This window comes from Tachypleus tridentatus, chromosome 6 (genome assembly GCF_004210375.1).
Source record: "Tachypleus tridentatus isolate NWPU-2018 chromosome 6, ASM421037v1, whole genome shotgun sequence".
Taxonomy (NCBI): domain Eukaryota; kingdom Metazoa; phylum Arthropoda; class Merostomata; order Xiphosura; family Limulidae; genus Tachypleus; species Tachypleus tridentatus.
The window spans coordinates 55516724-55535973 of NC_134830.1; the positions used below are offsets into that span (position 1 = coordinate 55516724).

A 19250-nucleotide genomic window follows, 5' to 3' on the forward strand; every position below is an offset into this window, starting at 1 on the left:
CGTAGACTTACCACTGTACCAACGGGGGACCATACTGTAAGTAAATTAAATGAAATTTAATTAGCAGCAGGTTATAATAGCTTTCATATTTCAGCGTTATGTTGATAAAATATTGTTAGATTATTGCGCCTAGTATTGTTATGGTACTTTCCATTTTCATTCGAAACTTTGTATCTTAGTTACATAAGCTGATACAATATTTAACAAAGGTTTCAACTACAGAACAATTGAAAATAGTAAACCATGAAATAAGAAACAGAACAAACTAGTTAGAGCATTCAAATAATGTAGTATAACTGTTTGTTTATCATTTACATTTTAATATCAGTAAACTATTACTAAACGCACAGCCTTACTAAACTTAAACTTATGTTTCATAGTTTATAACATAGCTTAGCCTCACTAAACTTACATAACGTATGGCATAGCTTAGTCTTGCTAAGCTCAAACCTATAACACAAAGATAAAAGTAATTAAAAACATTCTTCCAAATGAAAAATGATGTAAGAATGACAGGGCCAAAAAAAACGCAAACAAGAATACAGAGATAATACAGTGTATGTATATCATTCCTATACAACTTTAAATGTTACAACTTAATGCTACACTGTAAAATGTACCATTACAATATACTTACGAGGTCGGCCAATTCGATCGGTGTTGTAGCGAGGGTATGTAATGATCAAAATATATTTTTACTCAATTCCATTATCCCTGTATGAGAGTTTTAGGCTCTTGGTTGTACAACATTAATACCTATCTTGATATAACCATGATATTATGACAAACATACTACACAGTCAGGAATACATAACTTTCAAGTTGAGTTGAGTATGCATTTTACGGTGTAACGCTAAATTTTAATACCGAAAGCCATGAAGAAATAATCTATGCATGGCTGTATCATCCATATATTATTGTTTTCATTATTTTTGGCATTGGCATCCCTACATCATTTTACATTTACAAAAACAGTTTTACTACTTGCTTAGCGACGTCCCCCTTTACTGCAAGTTAGTTTACTCTATGAATATATGCATTAAAATAAAATATTATATCATTTCTTTTACTTCTTTACTTCATACATAATACAAGGGTTGGCTCCCTAAAGACACCGATTGTAAAGTGTACAAAGCATTGATTATTCTACATGTTATTCTCATCGATTGCACTCGACTCGTAATCCGAGGGTCGCGGATTCGAATCCCCGTCACACAAAACATGTTCGCCCTTTCAGCCGTGGGGGCGTTATAATGTTACGATAAATCCCACTATTCGTTGGTAAAAAGAGTAGCCCAAGAGTTGGCGGTAGATGATGATGACTAGCTGTCTTCCCTCTAGTTTTACACTGCTAAGTTAGGGACGTCTAGCCCAAATGGCTCTCGTGTAGCTTTGCGCGAAATTCAAAAACAAACATACTCATCTATTATTGGTTGTTTGTCTCCTGCTTTACCCTGTACGTGAGGTTTTTTTTTTTTAAAGAACAGCATATTTCTGTAAGAAAACTAATTTCAAAGATAATCATAACATCGTTTACACTAAACTTAAGAATTTTAAAAAAATACTATTAGTTCTTATGACTAAGTGATGCAATACGGACTGCCAACGAACATTCAGAGCGCACTTATGTTTAAGTTGACGTGAATGATAAAATAGCTGTGGAGATATCTCAACTGAAACAAGAAGGAGGAAAATGAAAAATTTTGTGAGATTTTCACTCAAAAGAGAACCTGGTTCCGCCACGTAGCGTTGACAGTATTCGGCTCTCAAAAAATACGAAAATGTGTCCGTGTGTCCATATTCATTAAGGGATACAAACCATTTTTGGCAGGATGATTTTTTTTCTTAAATTCATGACCCTGCCATAACATTGACCCTTAATTTTGACTCTCCAGAAAATGCTAACCACTTCTCTTTTAGGTCATAGGCCAAATCTATACCAATTCTGTCCAAATCCGTTTTCGAGAAAATTGGCATAACAGTTTGCTTGTTTATTTTCGAATTTCGTGCAAACCTACATAAGATTTTTGTTTTGTTTAATTTCGCGCAAAACTACACGAGGGCTACCTGCGCTAACCATCCTTAATTTAGCAGTGTAAGACTAGAGGGAAGGCAGCTAGTCATCACCACCCATCGCCAACTCTTGGACTACTCTTTCACCAACGAATTGACCGCAACATTATAACGCCTCCACACTTAAAAGGTCGAGTATGTTTGGTTAGCTGAGGATTCGAACCTGCGATTCTCGGATTACGAGTCGAGTGCCTTAACCACCTGGCCATGCTAGGCTCGCATAACAAACATTCTTTGAAAGGAGCTCACGTAATATTGTAACAGCTTCTTGTGCTTATCCTTTATGTTACACTACTAGACTGTTTTTAATTATAGACTTCTTTAAATGGTAAAAGTATGTGGGATATAAAGCAATAGCTCGTGTTATGAGGTAACAAAATTATTTCAAACATTCAGAAAACTATTCTCAACTTCCTACGAGCAGTTTAATTAGTGTTATGGTTGATTGCTTTTGGATCTTATTAAATTCTTCAAATACGTTCTTTTAAACCACGACTGGGATTTAATATACCAGTATGATTTAAATTTCTAACGTGTATGCTATACTGTATAACACATAGGACAAGTTTATGTCAAAAAATCAAGCCCACAGTATTACCCTTATTAAACTACTGTTATATTCACTTTTAGACTCGTGTTGGAACTTAATATAATTTTTTAAATATTAACTTTAAAATATTCACTGGTTTATATAAATCTTAAATACATTAGGTTACTGATGAATACATACTTATAGCTCAGGCATGAGAGTTACCACCTTCCCTGAAACATGAATTATTCAAATTATAATCATAAGTTTTCTCGACACTCCCTCATCGTTAATGTTTAATTGAGACTGGTTAACAATTTGGTAAGAAAAATGTTTAATTAATTTCCAGTATAATTAGCAATTTGGTAAATTGTGAAATGCAGGAGGAGCTCTCACTTGTACAGCGGGAAGTCTTCGGAGTTATAATGCTAAAAACCAGGTTTCGATACCCGAAGTGGACACAGCACAGATAGCCCATTCTGCAGCTTTAGTAGGAGTAGCGAGTAGTTTCAGATGTTATACTGCATGGTAGACAGAGAGAAAGAAAGCACGAAGTAATAGAGATGCTTATAGGATGGCTGGATACCCCAAGTATAGTGAAAGAAAGCAGACTAATCTACCGATATGAAAGTATCGTGATGTTTAAAGTTTTAGTATTTAAAAACAAAATTACTTATTGTTGCATCTATATTGTATTATATCACAATTTAATACATATAGTGATTCGAAAGTTTATCGGAGGGAAATTAACAAAGATAAAGTAGAAATGAAGGAAATTTGAAAATATTTGTTTGTAAAGTGACTAAATCTAACAAAACAGAAATGAGTATGTTGTTATTATGGTGATGGAAGTTAATTCAAGTAACAAAACGGAAGTAGATATATTGTGTGGTGATAGAATCAGTTGATGCAAGTAGTAAAATGGTAGTGGATATATTGTTTTGGTGAAAGAAGGTGATGAAAGTAGTAAAACAGAAGTAAATATATTGTTTGGTCACAGATATTGATGCAAGCAGTAAAACGGAAGTAAATATATTGTTTGGTGACAAATGTTGATGCAAGTAGTAAAACGAGAGTAAATATATTGTTTGGTCACAAACGTCGATGCAAGTAATAAAACGGAAGCGGATATATTGTGTTGATGGCAAAACTTTAGTAGTTATAGGTTGTTTTGTAGGTTTTTGTATTAGTTTTATGTTGTTCAAGTGTTAGTAATACTGCAGTATACATTATGAAATTTCATACTGTTGATTTAACGCTTGGGCATGTTGAGTTGAAAATATATGTTGTTTTTTTATTTCAGGTGTAAATGATTTTTAATTATTCTCTCATATTACCTTTTATTTACTCAAAATTATTTGTCTTTGCTATGGCAATTTTCTGATTTTCATTACTGTATTTTAACATCTTTTTTAACTTGGAAAATAATATTTTTAGTGTTATTCATGGTACAACCTTAAATTGTACTTATCTATTGTGGATGATCACGGAAACTTATACAAAGTTTATCTATGTATAGCGTTTCCTAGGTTCGAACTTAAATACTAGAGGAAAGGTAGTTATTCAGTAGTAACCGCCGGATCTTTAGCTATTCTTATCGTACAGTAAAATCTGATCGTCTCTCTTATGACTTACCAACGAACCCAAAGTGCGACAACCGGGCACAAGCATTGTTCTGATAGTCAGGCTCGCTAACATCATGGAATACCAAACAACCCACTGCTCTAAGTTTAACTTCTAGCAGTTGAATGAACAGAGGCTAAGTGCTTAACAACAATTGTTATTGTGTGGCATACCACATTTTGTATATAAAATAGGTTAAGTGAATGTCCTGAGAAGAACAAGTAAAGTAAAGATATGTCTTTACGGCTTTTTTTTAAATTCTTTTAAACGAGATTACCGAACAGACGCTTTGTTTGCTTGTTTGTTTGTTGTTCTAGAATTTTCGCACAGAGATACACAACGCCTATCCTTTTACGCAACGTTTCAGCTCGTTTTTACCGGTAAGGAATCGAGAACCACGAGTCCTCGAATTCGGAGTCATCAAAATATAATCACTAAGTTATCCACAGTCCTGAAACGAATATAAACTTTTAAAATAATTCTGTGTTTGTTGTTTGGCATAAAGTTACTTGATGGGCTATTTCTGTTGTACCCAGCACGGATGTGTAAAACCTCCTTTTAGTCTTTAGATTTCGCTGAGCCACTGGAGAGCTATTAAAAACTCATTAAGGTTTATTCAATTTGTTTGTTTCTGTTTGTTTGGTTTGTTTTGAATTTCGTGCAAAGCTTCACGAGGGCTATCTGCGCTAGCCATCTCTAATTTAGCAGTGTAAGACTAGAAGAAAGGCAGCTAGTCATCACCATCCACCGCCAACTTTTGGGCTACTCTTTTACCAACGAATAGTTGGATTGACCGTTACATCATGACGTTCCCACAGTTGAAAGGGCGAGCATGTTTTGTGTGACGGGGATTCGAATCCGCGACCCTCGGATTACGAGTCGAGTGTTTTATCCACCTGGCCATGCCGGCCCTGTTAGCACAAATCTACACAAAGGGCTAACTGTACTCTGCCCACTACGGGTATCGAAACACGGTTTCTGGCTTTGTAAGTCTGCAAACATACAGCTGTGCCACTGGGGGATTGTTTATCTAATAATTATGCAATAATGCTCATTAATATTGTCACCTAAAACCAGTATTATTAGGGATAAGAAATTTTGTATGGTCTTAATTGGGTAAAAAAATGCTAATACTGATGAGACAGTTTTTGTTTCTTTTCATTTCTAATCGCATTTAATCAAATAAGAGAACCTGAAGTGGCTCAGCACTATGTTTGAGGGCTTATGAAACACAAAATGAAATTTCGATACCGGTGATGGGCACAACACAAACAGTCCACTTTTTATCTTTGTGCTTAATAACAAACAAATTTGTTTTACAAATAATTGCAGAGTCTGATATTTTAAATCTGACGGTCACTGTGTGAGAAACACTGGCTGAACTAAACCGTCAGATCACAGACACAACTAGCAGAAAACTGATAACTAACCGTGTAGCTCTGTACCTTCAAAACAAACCGACTCTTGAATATATAATAATTATTATTTTCTTTCCATAAAATATCCTTACACTTCTTTCAAGAGTATTCACGTAAAAGATTAATAATGTTCTCTAATTAAGAAACCAAATACGTATTTTTTAATCGGTGAACTCTCAGCACTGCCTGAGTTGATGTTTTTAATTTCATATGACAAGACTTCTGAAAGAACTGCTGCAACGTACAGACTCTTTTTTAACAGTATCCGTACAGTACTCTAATAACTCCAGCACCAGCAAAAGAATTCTTCTTCGCCTAGTACATGAATTGAACTTTCACTATTTTTCGATGTCATTGTAATGGTTGGAAGTGTGTGATAATGACACCGTCTTTATTAAATGTCTTAATTTCTTCATCGTAAGATATTAACCTTCAGATTACCTGATGGGCGTCATTAGTAAACTGTCAGCGCCTACGAAGTTGTATTCAGTAATATAGAACTTGGAAGTATAGAATGAAGGAAGGGAAATACATCATTAGAGTTTGTAGACTATTAATGTTTTTCTTTTTTCGGTTTATAACAGGGAAATGCATTGGAATTCAAGACGTTTTGTTACGTTGTTAACAAAACGTGATGCAAAAGGTCGTGTTTAAGACGTTATAGCCAGAATCACTGCTGTCCCCCCAAATTAAAAACAAAAGAAATGTATTTTAGATTAAAATATATTTCATAGAGCAAAACTATCGTTGAGGAAACAAATGTTGCTTTGTATTTAAAAGAATAAAAAATAACCTGACGAAAGAGATACAAACAGATAGAAACCAACTTAACTAATGGGTGAAGAGACTTATTAGAAGATAATTACTGAACAAATGAAAATATTTATAAGGAAAGCTGAGAGTATATTTAAGCTTCGATGTAGCTCAGAAAATTCATCGTAGCCTGTGTCAATACATTCCTGCTTATTTGATTAAATAAAGCGAATTAAATCTTATTTCGACGGTCCTTAAGTCAAAAATGTGTAGTCAGTGCATTTCTATATACACACAAACGTATGACTCTCAAAGTAACCGCATGGTTTTTGTATTATCTCTGCCACAGTATTCTAAATGGATGAGTGACCGTAACCTGGGATCTTAGTGTTTAAGATTGATCACTCAGTGCATTTCGGCTGTTTACGCTTTTTTATTTCATTTCACACTGTTATTGCGACAGACACGATTACAAGCAACAAGTTTTCTCTCTAACATCACCCTAGGGATGGGATGTTTCTGATGAGCTAGCTCAAGCTGTCATTACTATCCCAGCGTCTGAAAGAACTTTCCTGAAAGATAGGCTATATGGAACTTTAAGCCTATCAGATAAACACCAAACTAGCCGTCTGGGTATGAAGATGTCTTAAATTAAAGTTTCTTTTTGCATTATTCTTCATTTATTGGAATGGGCTAAAGTTTTTGTTATGTCTAAGAGTTGTTCCACTTTTTCATCAAACGACATTATATGTAGAATTATTTTTGGTTTGAATTTACTACAGTCTAGTGATTTGGTGTTCAGTAAACCTATTTCCAAATCAAACAAAACTAGAAAAGACAACTAAACGACTTAAGTTAATAAAACTATCCCATTCCGTCTGTGGGAGAGTGGCAAGCCTTTGGATTTACACTCTTAAAATCACGCAAACACATACCTAACAATTATCCAGCCAATCACAGTAACGTCCAGACTAATAATTATTCAACTAATGAAGGTAACGTAAGGTTAATAATTAACCAATCAATAATAGTGACGTCTAGGCTAATAATTATTCAACTAATGAAGGTAACGTACAGGTTAATAATTAACCAATCAATAATAGTGACGTCTAGGCTAATAATTATTCAACTAATGAAGGTAACGTACAGGTTAATAATTAACCAATCAATAATAGTGACGTCTAGGCTAATAATTACTAAACCAGTGAAGGTAACGAACAAGCTAATGATACAAACCTTTCAATTGAAACTTCATAAAAAATTTTCTTGGTTTTAATAACGGATTTTCCATAATTCAGCTAGATTTCGAAGATAATATTCATTTTGTATCACATAAGGACTTTTTACAAATCGGAAAGAGAAAATTCTTACTTAGGTCAAATTGTCATTTCGTTTACTACAACGAACATTTTTTAAATATTTTCTTTGGATCGTAGAACGATCACGTCATGATTGACTTAGAGAAATCTACAACCAATGGTTGTTAACATTTTAAGCATAACAAAATGTGGCTTGGTTTTAACGAAAATGAGTCACTTATGTAAAAGTACATGTGACGTTTTGTGAAAAATCTGTACATGTTGGTGAGAAATGGATATTATTACTGGATTCAGCGCTCAGGAATTACTGTTGAACATGTAGAAATATCAAGACAGTAAAACCATCGCAGGTCTGTGTTAGTATTAAATCACAAAGACTAATAGTCATCCAATCAATAATATATAGTAACGTACAAGCTAATAATCATTATATCAGTAAGGGTTACATAATTAAACATGTACTGTATATATAGTCACAACTCAATGTACACAGTAACCACCAATATTTATTAACTCTAACTTGTGTGACAAACGGCTTGTCAGACAGTATTTGTTGCAATTTTGTTAGATTTTACCATTTATATACATACACATTCATTAATTTTTATTAGTTTGTTAGCAAACTATACTAGCATGTCATTTGAAGATTTCTATACTTATTTCTATCTACTTCAAGATGTCACCCTCTGGCGGATTATACTTAGATCGGCAAATTTACTTAAGTAATATGTATATGTATATATATATATATATATATATATATATATAATACAATATCGGACTCAATTTTTCTATCAATTTTAGCGCTGATATACTAGCAGGTCAAAGGGTAGTATGTCTTGGAAATACAAGCAGTCTTTGCCATTTTAATTTTATCTAGTCAACTAATAACAATTCTGCCACGAAACGTTGTATCACATTTTAGTGTCATTATCATGAAAAAAACTTGAAAAATATTACTAGAATATTATTTGACATTTGTTCTATCGCAGGTCAACGTATTTTATGTCTTATATGTGTAGTATCACTTTTAATATATCTTTTTTTTTCGGTCACATAATGTTGCGCCTGGCGATACCCCGCCTTTTACCTCAAAATCGATTTATTCCAAAACGCGTAATAAACTTCACTGCTATTTCGATAGGACGTCTGGGATTACAAAATTAAATGTTGACCGGAAATGATAGCGAAGAAGAGATTTTTGTATTTAAGAATTCAATAAGGTGTTTCGTCCCCATTTGTAATGCTAGTAATGTTTTTGTTTCTCTGTTTTTTTACCGGGAACATATTGTACTGCATTGTGCTTTTATTATTAAGGTATGGTATTATTAAGCGCCACCCTGTGAGCATTTTTCTAAAAAATAAAAATTTCACTGGTGTTTTCAAAACCCAAACTGAACTTAAAACATTCTACCTGTGCCAGTTAGCTATTATTTATTAATCTAAGTTACATAAAGCCATAACTTATTTTTCTCAACTTAGAAAAGAAATGAAAGCATGCAACATTAATAGATCAACAGAAAGCTCTAGTCATAACGGTATCAAACCACGTACATTTTGACTGTTCATAGGTTTAATTACATATAATCACAGAGCTTTAGTTCTTACAAACGTACAACTGTAGTAGCCTTATTTTTGGTGTTCACTATAGAATTGCGACGATAGTGTGGTATAAAGGGGTTTGGTTTTGGTTTTGAATTTCGCACAAAGCTACCCTATGTATACCTTTTCAGCCTACATGTATACCTTTTCAGTCGTGAGGACGCTATAATGGCAGTGAATTGGCGGTGGGTCTTGATGATAAGTTACCTTTTCTATAGTTTTAAACTATTAAATTAGGGACGACTAGGATTCAAACCCGTAACGTGGCCCTCAAGTTGTGAATTGAGCGCCCCCACCACTAGGCTGTGCCAAGCCTTACTATCAGGCCATACTAAGCCATACTATCCTTGAGGGTAATACACATCAAATTACAGGCAAGTCCAAGCATCATGGGAACCAGTCCTTACTCTATCCATCGTTAAAAATAGTGTTACAAGCCATCCATTTAATGTAAGCTATCATTAAATAAGACACTGCCTATTTACTCATTACTGTTGTAAAAGCCTTCAATATTAAGGACTTTAGTAATACACATCTTATTATGTCGACAAGAATCGTTGTTTGAAAACAAAGAACAACGATATTTTTTTCAAAACGTCACAGTTTTGCATTGCTGCGTCTAAATAATTTATTAAAACATTTCAAGAATAATGGACGTTACTGTATCCGTTTCTGGTGATTTTACTTATGTATTGAAAGCAAAAAATATCAAACTCAAATACATCAAATTTTCCAAAAGGAAAAGTGATTCGAGAGGGAAACTTTGAGTAATTATAGCCAAGAACAAAAATACAAAAGATTGAATATCACCTCTACAGTAAAGTAAACTTCATTGAAAATAAGCAAAGACAAAAAGGGGGGTACACAAATTTTGCCCCTATACACACTATGTATGAAATTAACAGTTAAGAGTTTATTGGACACATTTCTGTTGTATGGTTGATTTAGCATATTTTTTAATTCTAGCATCTATATCTTTATTCGATATGCTGGTCATATGCAAATGAAAGATACGCATGGACTAGTTCTTCTGACCTCGTGTCCTTTGACTGAGGACGGGATTATGGATACACCAAGTTCGTCGAATATTTATAATTAAATATACAAGGGCATATTCAGAACCCGAGAAAAGAACAAAATATGTCTTCACATTCAAACCTAAAGAAAGGTTGAATTTACGGCACCTGCATATCAGAAGTGTAGATATGGATGAATGAAAACCTCACATATAAATATATCGTACAGTGAATAAATTGTTTGTTTATTTTTGAAAGCCACACAAAGCTACACGAGAACTATCTGCACTAGTCGTCCATAATGTAGTAGTGTAAGACAAAATGCGAGGCAGCGAGTCATCACCGCCCACCGCCAATTCTTAGGCCACTCTTTTACAAACGAACAGTGCGACTGACCGTCACATTATAACGTCCCCACGGCTGAAAGAGCGAGCATGTTTGGTATGACGGCTGATTCGAACCCGCGACCGTCAGATTTCGGGTCAAATACCTTAACTACTTGGCCATATTGAGCAGTAAATAGAATATAAAATAATGTTATACAATCCTATTTTTACGAAGTCGTCATGGGAGAAACACTTTTCAATTAGCTGAAAGAATTTTTCAAGCGTATACTACCAATGGATTGAACAAACAGGAAATTAGAACTGCTTATCACCCGGCACGGCCAGGTGGTTAAGGAACTAGACTCGTAATTCGAGGGTCGTGGGTTCAAATCCCCGTTACACCAAGCATGCTCACCCTTTCAGCCGTGGGAGCGTTATAATGTGACAGTTAATCCCACTGTTTGTTCGCAAAAGAGTTGCCCAAGAGTTGACGGTGGATAATGATGTATAGCTGCCTTCCCTCTAGTCTTACACTGCTAAATTAGGGACGGCTAGCGCGGATAGCCCTCGTGTAGCTTTGCGCGAAATACAAAAAAAAAATGAACAAGAACTACTTATTAGATCAACAGCTGCCGAAAATTAAGTTTAACCTGAATACTTCACTAAATTACGTTATCTAGCATAAGTATAACAGAAATCTTTGATTTCGTACAACATTATTTACTTTGTGTGTGTGTTTGTATAACGATTTGATCTAGTAATATTGAAAGTCATTTTAACTTAACGAATTAGGCTCAGCTTGGCCAGATGCTTAGGGCGCTCAACTCGTAATCTGAGGGTCGCGGTTTCAGATCTCCGTCACATCAAACATGCTCGCTCTTTCAGCCGTGGGGAGTCATAGCGCGATGGTCAATCCCACTATTCATTAGTAAAAGAATAGCCCAAGAGATATCGGTGGGTGGTGATGATTAGCTATCTTCCTTCTAGTCTTCCGGCCTCTCCGTTAACGAATTTCAGTGAGGGACAAAAACAACAAGGGTCCTGAATGTTAAATAGACCAACAATATCAATGTATTACAGAACTGCTGGTATAGGTATTAACAATTTTATTGATAAGAAGAGAACAACGTTTCGACCTTCCTAGGTCGTCTTCAGGTTGAGAAAGAGTTTGCAAGTGACCGTTGCCTGACACGTCTTAGTGTAGCTTTGTGCTTCATTTCAAACTTTAGGAAGCTGGAAACGGTGTTGTGAGGTTTAAGCTGAATATGGTCGAAATAATAAGTAACAAGTTAATATTTTAAGTCTTATTCCAATCATATTTATCGTCTGTCTCATTAAATCGAATCCTTTGAGGTTAATCCAGTTCTTAAAATTAAATTAACTTTGCCCCACCACGTTGTAATGTGAAGTAATTTCTTGTCGAATAAATTATCACAACAAAAAAATAAGCGACTTTTTGAAGTCACGTTCAGAGTCACTGTGTACTTCAGGTGAACTTTTTGATTAGTGACCTGTTCTTAATTGTCCATCTGTTTAATTAAAATTTGAATAACTATACAGGATCTATCGTATGTTTGTTGTTGTTTATCTACTTGTAGACTTGGTGACAATTAAAGGTTACTTCTGATTTTACTTAACTATCTTTTAAATTAGTTGGATAAAGTGAGTATCCCGTGTAGAACCAGTCACGTGAAACACTATAAGGTCGATGAGACTTTGTTAAGGTGCATATGACTGTCAGTAGTCTTTGATTTAAAATAGAAGACCAGCACATTTATATGAGAATAAAAGCACTTAAGGAACGTTCCAACACATACACGTGAATTGCTGCAATCTAGTATTACCAAAGTTCGTAGACTGGTCTTTCAGAAAACAACAGCAAGACGTCCTGACATATTGTTCACACATCCTAACATCTGTGCAGAAAATAATTCACAAAGATATTGCCCTCTGAAATACTCATAACCTTCGGACTCGCAAGCTGCAACCAGAAGATATTGGCAAAAAAAAAAGGCAAACAGCAGAATACAATAAGTAAACTAATTTTCTCTTGTTGGACTCTGGTGGTTATGAACCGACTGCGAGTAGAAAGAGGCGATTTAATCTTGAGACCACGAGGTGATAAGAACTTTACATTAAGTTTCAAAATAAAAATGTCACGAACATTTTCTTTGTTGGACCTTATGACGATAGCAGATTTTTCTCATAATAAAAAGTAGACTCCATAACGTGCGTAGTGAAGCAAGGCTCAACTCCAGTTGTTGTTACGAAAATGTATTTATATCATTTATTCCCCTTTCCCCGCCAACGAAGGGAACGGAGGTTATGTTTTCACTCCCGTGTGTCTGTGTGTATCTGATAGCAAGATTTCTGGAAAACAGCTAAATGAAGTTGGACGAAAGTTAGTATATATTTGTAATATGACCCAATTTAGAAAGGGGCTGGCTCGGCATGGCCAAGCATGTTAAGGAGTTTGACTCCTAATCTGAGGGTCGCGGGTTCGAATTCCGGTCGCACCAAACATGCTTGCCCTTTCAGCCGTGGGGGCAATATAATGTGACGGTCAATCCCACTATTCGTTTGTAAAAGAGTATCCCAAAAGTTGGCGGTGGGTGATGATGACTAGCTGCCTTCCCTCTAGTCTTACACTGCTAAACTAGGGACGGCTAGCGCAGATAGCCCTCGAGTAGTTTTGCGCGAAATTCAAAACAAACACTACTTATGTTGACTTACATAAACAAATGAGTCAAATATGTTAACATTTTTAAGTCATTGATTCGATATCAAAAATGAGTTAAATATGTTAACATATCCATCATACAATTACTCCATACAAATGGGAGTCAAAAATCATTTTAACATTTTTTTTCCAGTCATTGACTTCGTATAAAAATGACTCAACTATGTTAACAATATTTCAATCATTGACATCATATAAAAAAACGAATCAAATATGTTAACATTTGTCCAGTCATTTGACTTCGTATGAAAGCGACTCAAATATGTTAACAATTTTTCAATCATTGACATCGTATTTGTGTTAACATTTTTTTTTTCCGATCACTGACTTCGTGTAAAACATGAGTCAATTATGTTAACATTTTTTACATACATTGACTTCATGCAAACGCGAGTCAAGGATAATCAATTTTTTTCCCAACATCTAACCAGGAAAAGAAAACTGGAGAGCCCTTCAGACCGAGATCAAATAAAATAAACCTGGAAGATTTTCATTCATTATTTTGTATGCACGCGACTTCTTCAGTAAAAGTTGTTTTTGTGTTGCTACGTCAAGTGTGTAGTAGAATACGACGCTTTGTTTTTGGTTAAGCAAGAGAAATTTTAATCATGTGTAGGCATATCAGCATTCTCAATATCATAGGCCTATTTCGGAAAGCAAAACTTCCTTTTTTTTCAGAAACTGGATGTTATTTTTTCATTTTTCAAGCACTCTCGTGCAGTTGACAACTTTGATCGCAGTCACGATACACGTTTCTGGCTCAGAATTTAATGTCTTTTATTAAAAGCAGCGCTAGTTCTGATTGATAGAAAATAATATATATATATACATTTGTCAACAGAAGTACTATTCCAATTTAGGGCTTGTTAGTAGTGTAGTTCCTAAATTAAAAAATATACTAAATTTTATATAAATTAAATTGTGCTTTTTAAACAGTGGGGACGTAAATAACCGGCAATCTTTTTTCCAAAGTGTAATGAATTAAAAATATAGTTTAGAATCACTAAAATTTAATCAATAAACATTCGTGTTTAAAAACGTAAAGAAATGTTTGTACTTTCCGTTTCAATGAAAAATAATAACAAATGTGATATTTGTTTATTACGAACAGATGATTTTAGACTTTTCTTGTAACTCACGATTGCGTTTATATTCTGGTTGTTTCGATAGACAGTGTTGAAATACGTCATGCGTTATTGTATCAAATTATATTGTTTATATTCCGATTGTTTTGATCGACAGTGTTGAAACACGTGAAGTCCTATTTTACGATCCACTGTAGTTCAGTAATATGTCTGAGGGCTTATAATGCTAAGAACTGGGTTTAGATACTCGTATGGGCAAATAACAGGTAGGTTATTATTTAAATTTGTGCTCAACAACAAACGTGTTAAGGAAACTTATTTTACAAAATCGATACAATGAAATAATTGTGAAGCCAGTATTTTCAACCTAAGCGATATAACTTATACGACGCATGAGTTAAGAGGCCAGATGAGAAAACTTATGTGCTGAGGGTGTTGGAGTATGTAGTAAACTTTCATCTTGCAAAATAATTAACCCAGTACGGATGGATAAAAATAATTCATAATAGTATATATATTAGTATTAATTAGTGCCTCTACCATATTGGGGGCAGAAATGCTAACTTCAAGAGGTGAGTTTTATCTTACTTACCCCGAAATGGTTGTACCTTATTTTCCTTATTATTTATTTTATTTTCATTTTATTTATTTATTTTATATTTTTTTATGTTTATGTTTTTCATACTCTTATTTTAACTCGGGAGAACAGTCACCTTCCCACAACTGTCTGTAGGCAGTGAAGGGTGATATAAATGTGGACCTTGTGGGCTTGAGCACCCACATCTCGCTCTCCTAATTTCTAGTCTTCGTATGTGAGACTAGCGAATTGGAGATTAAGACTCATAGATGGTGTATCTTCATCGCAAGGTGGTTCCTACTTTCTCAGTCACCTCCATAACCTAGGATACATTTTATAATCCCATGTTGTAGCTTGTACCCTAAGGTCTTTTTATAAAGATAAGCAGGGTATTTTGTTTAATTTTAATGCATTTTGTTTATGGTTTAACAATTTATGGTTATAATATATGTATAGATTAGTAGTAAGTCCATTACTTACTGGGCAAAATTTTTGCCAAATGATTGGCATTTGAATTACAGATCGAAAAGTGAAAGATAGAAGATGTGACGTCATTGAATTAGTTCCGAACTTGTTATAAAAGTGACAGTCATTCTCGTTATTCGGTTGAAAGAGATTATGGATGATGATGACTGACGGACGTCCTTCTAGTTAATAGAAATGCCGTCCCTAAGGGTCTTTAACCAAACCATTTGGTCTTGTACATAAAATTCTGCTCATGTGGCAATTCCAATTTTGTTATCCGTTATTTGTGTTTTATATGTTTTCACTACTTCTATTCTGAGGCACTACCCCATAAACTTTGTAGAAACAGTAGCAAAATAAGTATGTGTTTTAAGTTTGTAATGAGTTAATAATAAAGACTTGAAACTCAAACGATTTCGAATAGATGAATATTCTTCTGTCGTACGTTTTCTACGTAATATTGTGTTCAAACTCTTCACTCCAGAACTGCAAGTTTGTGCATGCCATTAAACAGTGTGCTACTCCTTTTAAATCGTCACGTTGGATAAACACAATTTATCGGTTGTTTCTTAATACTTGCTGATTGGTTGCTCGTTCCGTTTATGACGTTGACTAGAAACGACAATGCTGTGGGTTGTGATCTACAGCACGAAATTTTTAAAATCTAATTATTAGATTGACATTTTCATGTGTTTTTTCTCTTTTTTGACCCCTAATCTACAAGACACTGATCGAAAATTGTGACTTTAAAAACAGATATAGATAAGGCCTATGAAAGCACAGCTAACAAGAAAACGATTTCATCTTCAGCCGTCCATAGTTTTGGTTAGAAGTAAAACTGCTAGGCAACAAACAATACCCGCCGCCTCAAAAATGTTGTCCTGTTTTTTTTTTAACCGAATATCGGGATCTGCTGTTCATTGTTTGTTATTTTTACAATGCGGTCACAACTCGAAACGCAGAGCTTGTTCAGCGGGTTTATGTTTCGATCTTTTGCCTTCGACCCAGCCCGTTACGCCAATCACTTAACTGCATCCAGCCTGGCTTTGAAACGAATGAACACTTCTATACGTAAATCATTCAAAACTGTTTACGACCCATATTTATCATGGAAACAACGTTGAAGTGTTTAGGTCGTTACCATCACCGAGAAATCCATTTGTTGAAGAAGAAAATTCATCTATTAGGTATTCATTTCAACACTACAAAATTGATTCTGTCCAAATAGTTTAAAAGTTTCTTAAAAGAAAAGAACCAAATTCAATAGTTACTAGAAACGTTTTAGAGTTTACTCGTTGTTTTTATGTACAAAGCTACACAAAAGGTTATCTGTCCTTTGCAACCATGGGTATGGAAACTAGCAGTATAAATCTGCAGAAATATCACTCCGGCACTAGAGGAATACGTTTCAGATAAACTGAAAATCGCCCTAAGTACCTTTAAAAGATAGCAATCCATAGTTTCTATATATCAAAAAAGTTTTAAAAATCAGACAGTCAGAAACTTAATTTTATCTTAACATGATACATGTATAAGAAAATAATTATACTTGAAGCATGAAAAATAATTAAAAATTTAAAATACAGTAAACTGCTAAGCAGATTACTGAAATGTACATTTCTTGTAAGAAAATTGAACTCCGACTAACTATTCCACAGTTGAAAACAACGTGATTCTCAAACTAAACTGAGTTTAATAATAACTCTTAGCTTAGAGTTACAAGAAGACAACTAGTAAAACAGAAATTCATTCGGTAGCTTTAAAACATATGGTTTCTATGAACTTCTGTTATTTCTTTGTTTTTTGAATTTCGCGCAAAGCTACACAAGGGCTATCCGCGCTAGCCATCCCTAATTTAGCAGTGTAAGACTAGAGGGAAGGCAGCAAGACATCACCATCCACCGCCAACTCTTGAGAAACTCTTTTACGAACAAAGAGTGAGATTGACTGTCACATTATAACGCTCCCACGGCTGAAAGGGTGAGCATGTTTGGTGTGACGGGAACATGAACCCGCGACCCTCGGATTACGAGTCGAGTGCATCAATCACCTGGCCATGCCGGGCGATAAGCAGTTCTAGTTCCCTGTTTGTTCAACCCATCGGTAGTATACGTTTGCAAAATTCTTTCAGCTAATTGAAATGTGTTTCTCCTATGACGACTTCGTAAAACAGGAACATATTACTTTATATTTTATTCACTACTTAGCATGGCCAAGTAGTTAAGGCATTCGACCCGTGTCTGTCAGATTTCCCACGGCTGAAAGGGCGACGTTATAATTTGACAGTCAGTCGCACTGTTCGTTTGTGAAAGAGTGGCCCAAGAGTTCGCGGTGGGCGGTGATGACTCGCTGCCTCGCATTTAGTCTTACACTACTACATTATGCACGGCTACTTGGTAAAAGATTTACCAACGAATAGTGGGATTGATCGTCACATTATAACGCCCCCACGGTTGAAAGGGCGAGCATATTTGGTGTCCGGTGATTCAAACCCTCGATCTTCGGATTACGTAACTATTTTGAAAAGTTTTTCCTGGCTATGCTTCAACATTTTACGTTTTTAGATATGTTTCCCTTGTGTAACGCTACTTTTAGGATCTGAATAATCTATTATTTTTTGGAGTTTCTTAAGGTTTATTTGTATGTTTCAGGTTTTTCGCGGAAAGCATACATGGGCTATCTAAGCACAGCCAGCTATAATTTTGTACTGGTAGACTACAAGCAAGGCAACTAATCAACAGCATCGAACTCAAACTCTTGAGCTGCTATCGTCCGCCAGATACTAAGATTTATCCGTTACTATAATGACACACCCACGACCTCGAAGTACGGAGCATATCTTTAGCGGCAAGGAGCCGCGAACTACGAGTCGTTTAATTCACAATACAAGCGCGCTAACCACTAGGTCACACCGGATCCATTTCGTTGAATATAAACGATTATTTCTATACATGATACAATATTTAACGAACTGTAGGAAGACTGCTTGTTCGTTCTACAACAAAGCCACATCAGGCTATCTGTTGCGTTCACCGCCGGAAATAATCCAACCCTAGACTTTAGCGTTGTAAGGTCCTAATCTTACCACCATCCACGAGGGGAAGTTAGGAGGTCGATTTTTTTTACTTAATAGTTAGCTTGTAATTTTTCACTTTTTTCCCTTTTATTTATTGTTTTAATTTCCTTTCTTGACTCGCTGACGGCTGAAATTACAAAAAGTAAAATCAAATACTTCCAGATAAATAGAAGTAAAGTTGGAAATAGATGGAACAGCCATTATTCTCTTCCGTAGTCCAGATAAGCACATGTAGATTGAACGAATGAAATTAATCTGGTTTGCAGCATGTCGGGAGAAATTTCAAGATTAAAAGTTATCGCACCAGTAAAATGTCGCATCCATAACCACACCATCAAGGGATGGATGATCCTTACATGGAACCTGCCCGCGTAACTTCCACACTCAAAAAACGAATAAATTATCTCTTCATGTATAAGAAACCTTCGAAAGTGTTAGTTTTTTTTTGTCTAAAAATGACGCGTTTTGAAAAGTTAATGTTTAAAGGATACATGAGAAAAGAGATTTTAGGGTTATCATTATTGTTTTAAAAGTTATCATTTGTGAAACTTTAGGAACTCAATACATATGAACTTTAAGTGAACTGTTTCCATATCCATCTAAATCACACATTAGTAATATTTTCTGCATTACACAGATTAAAACTAT

At 34.9% G+C, this 19250-nt stretch overlaps 1 protein-coding gene across 1 annotated transcript in view; it reads right to left on the reverse strand.

The window, feature by feature from the left end:
• LOC143252561 (corticotropin-releasing factor receptor 2-like) overlaps nt 1-19250 on the reverse strand; it is a 95348-nt gene that overhangs the window by 35380 nt on the left and 40718 nt on the right. The gene's annotated exons all lie outside the window — the stretch shown is intronic.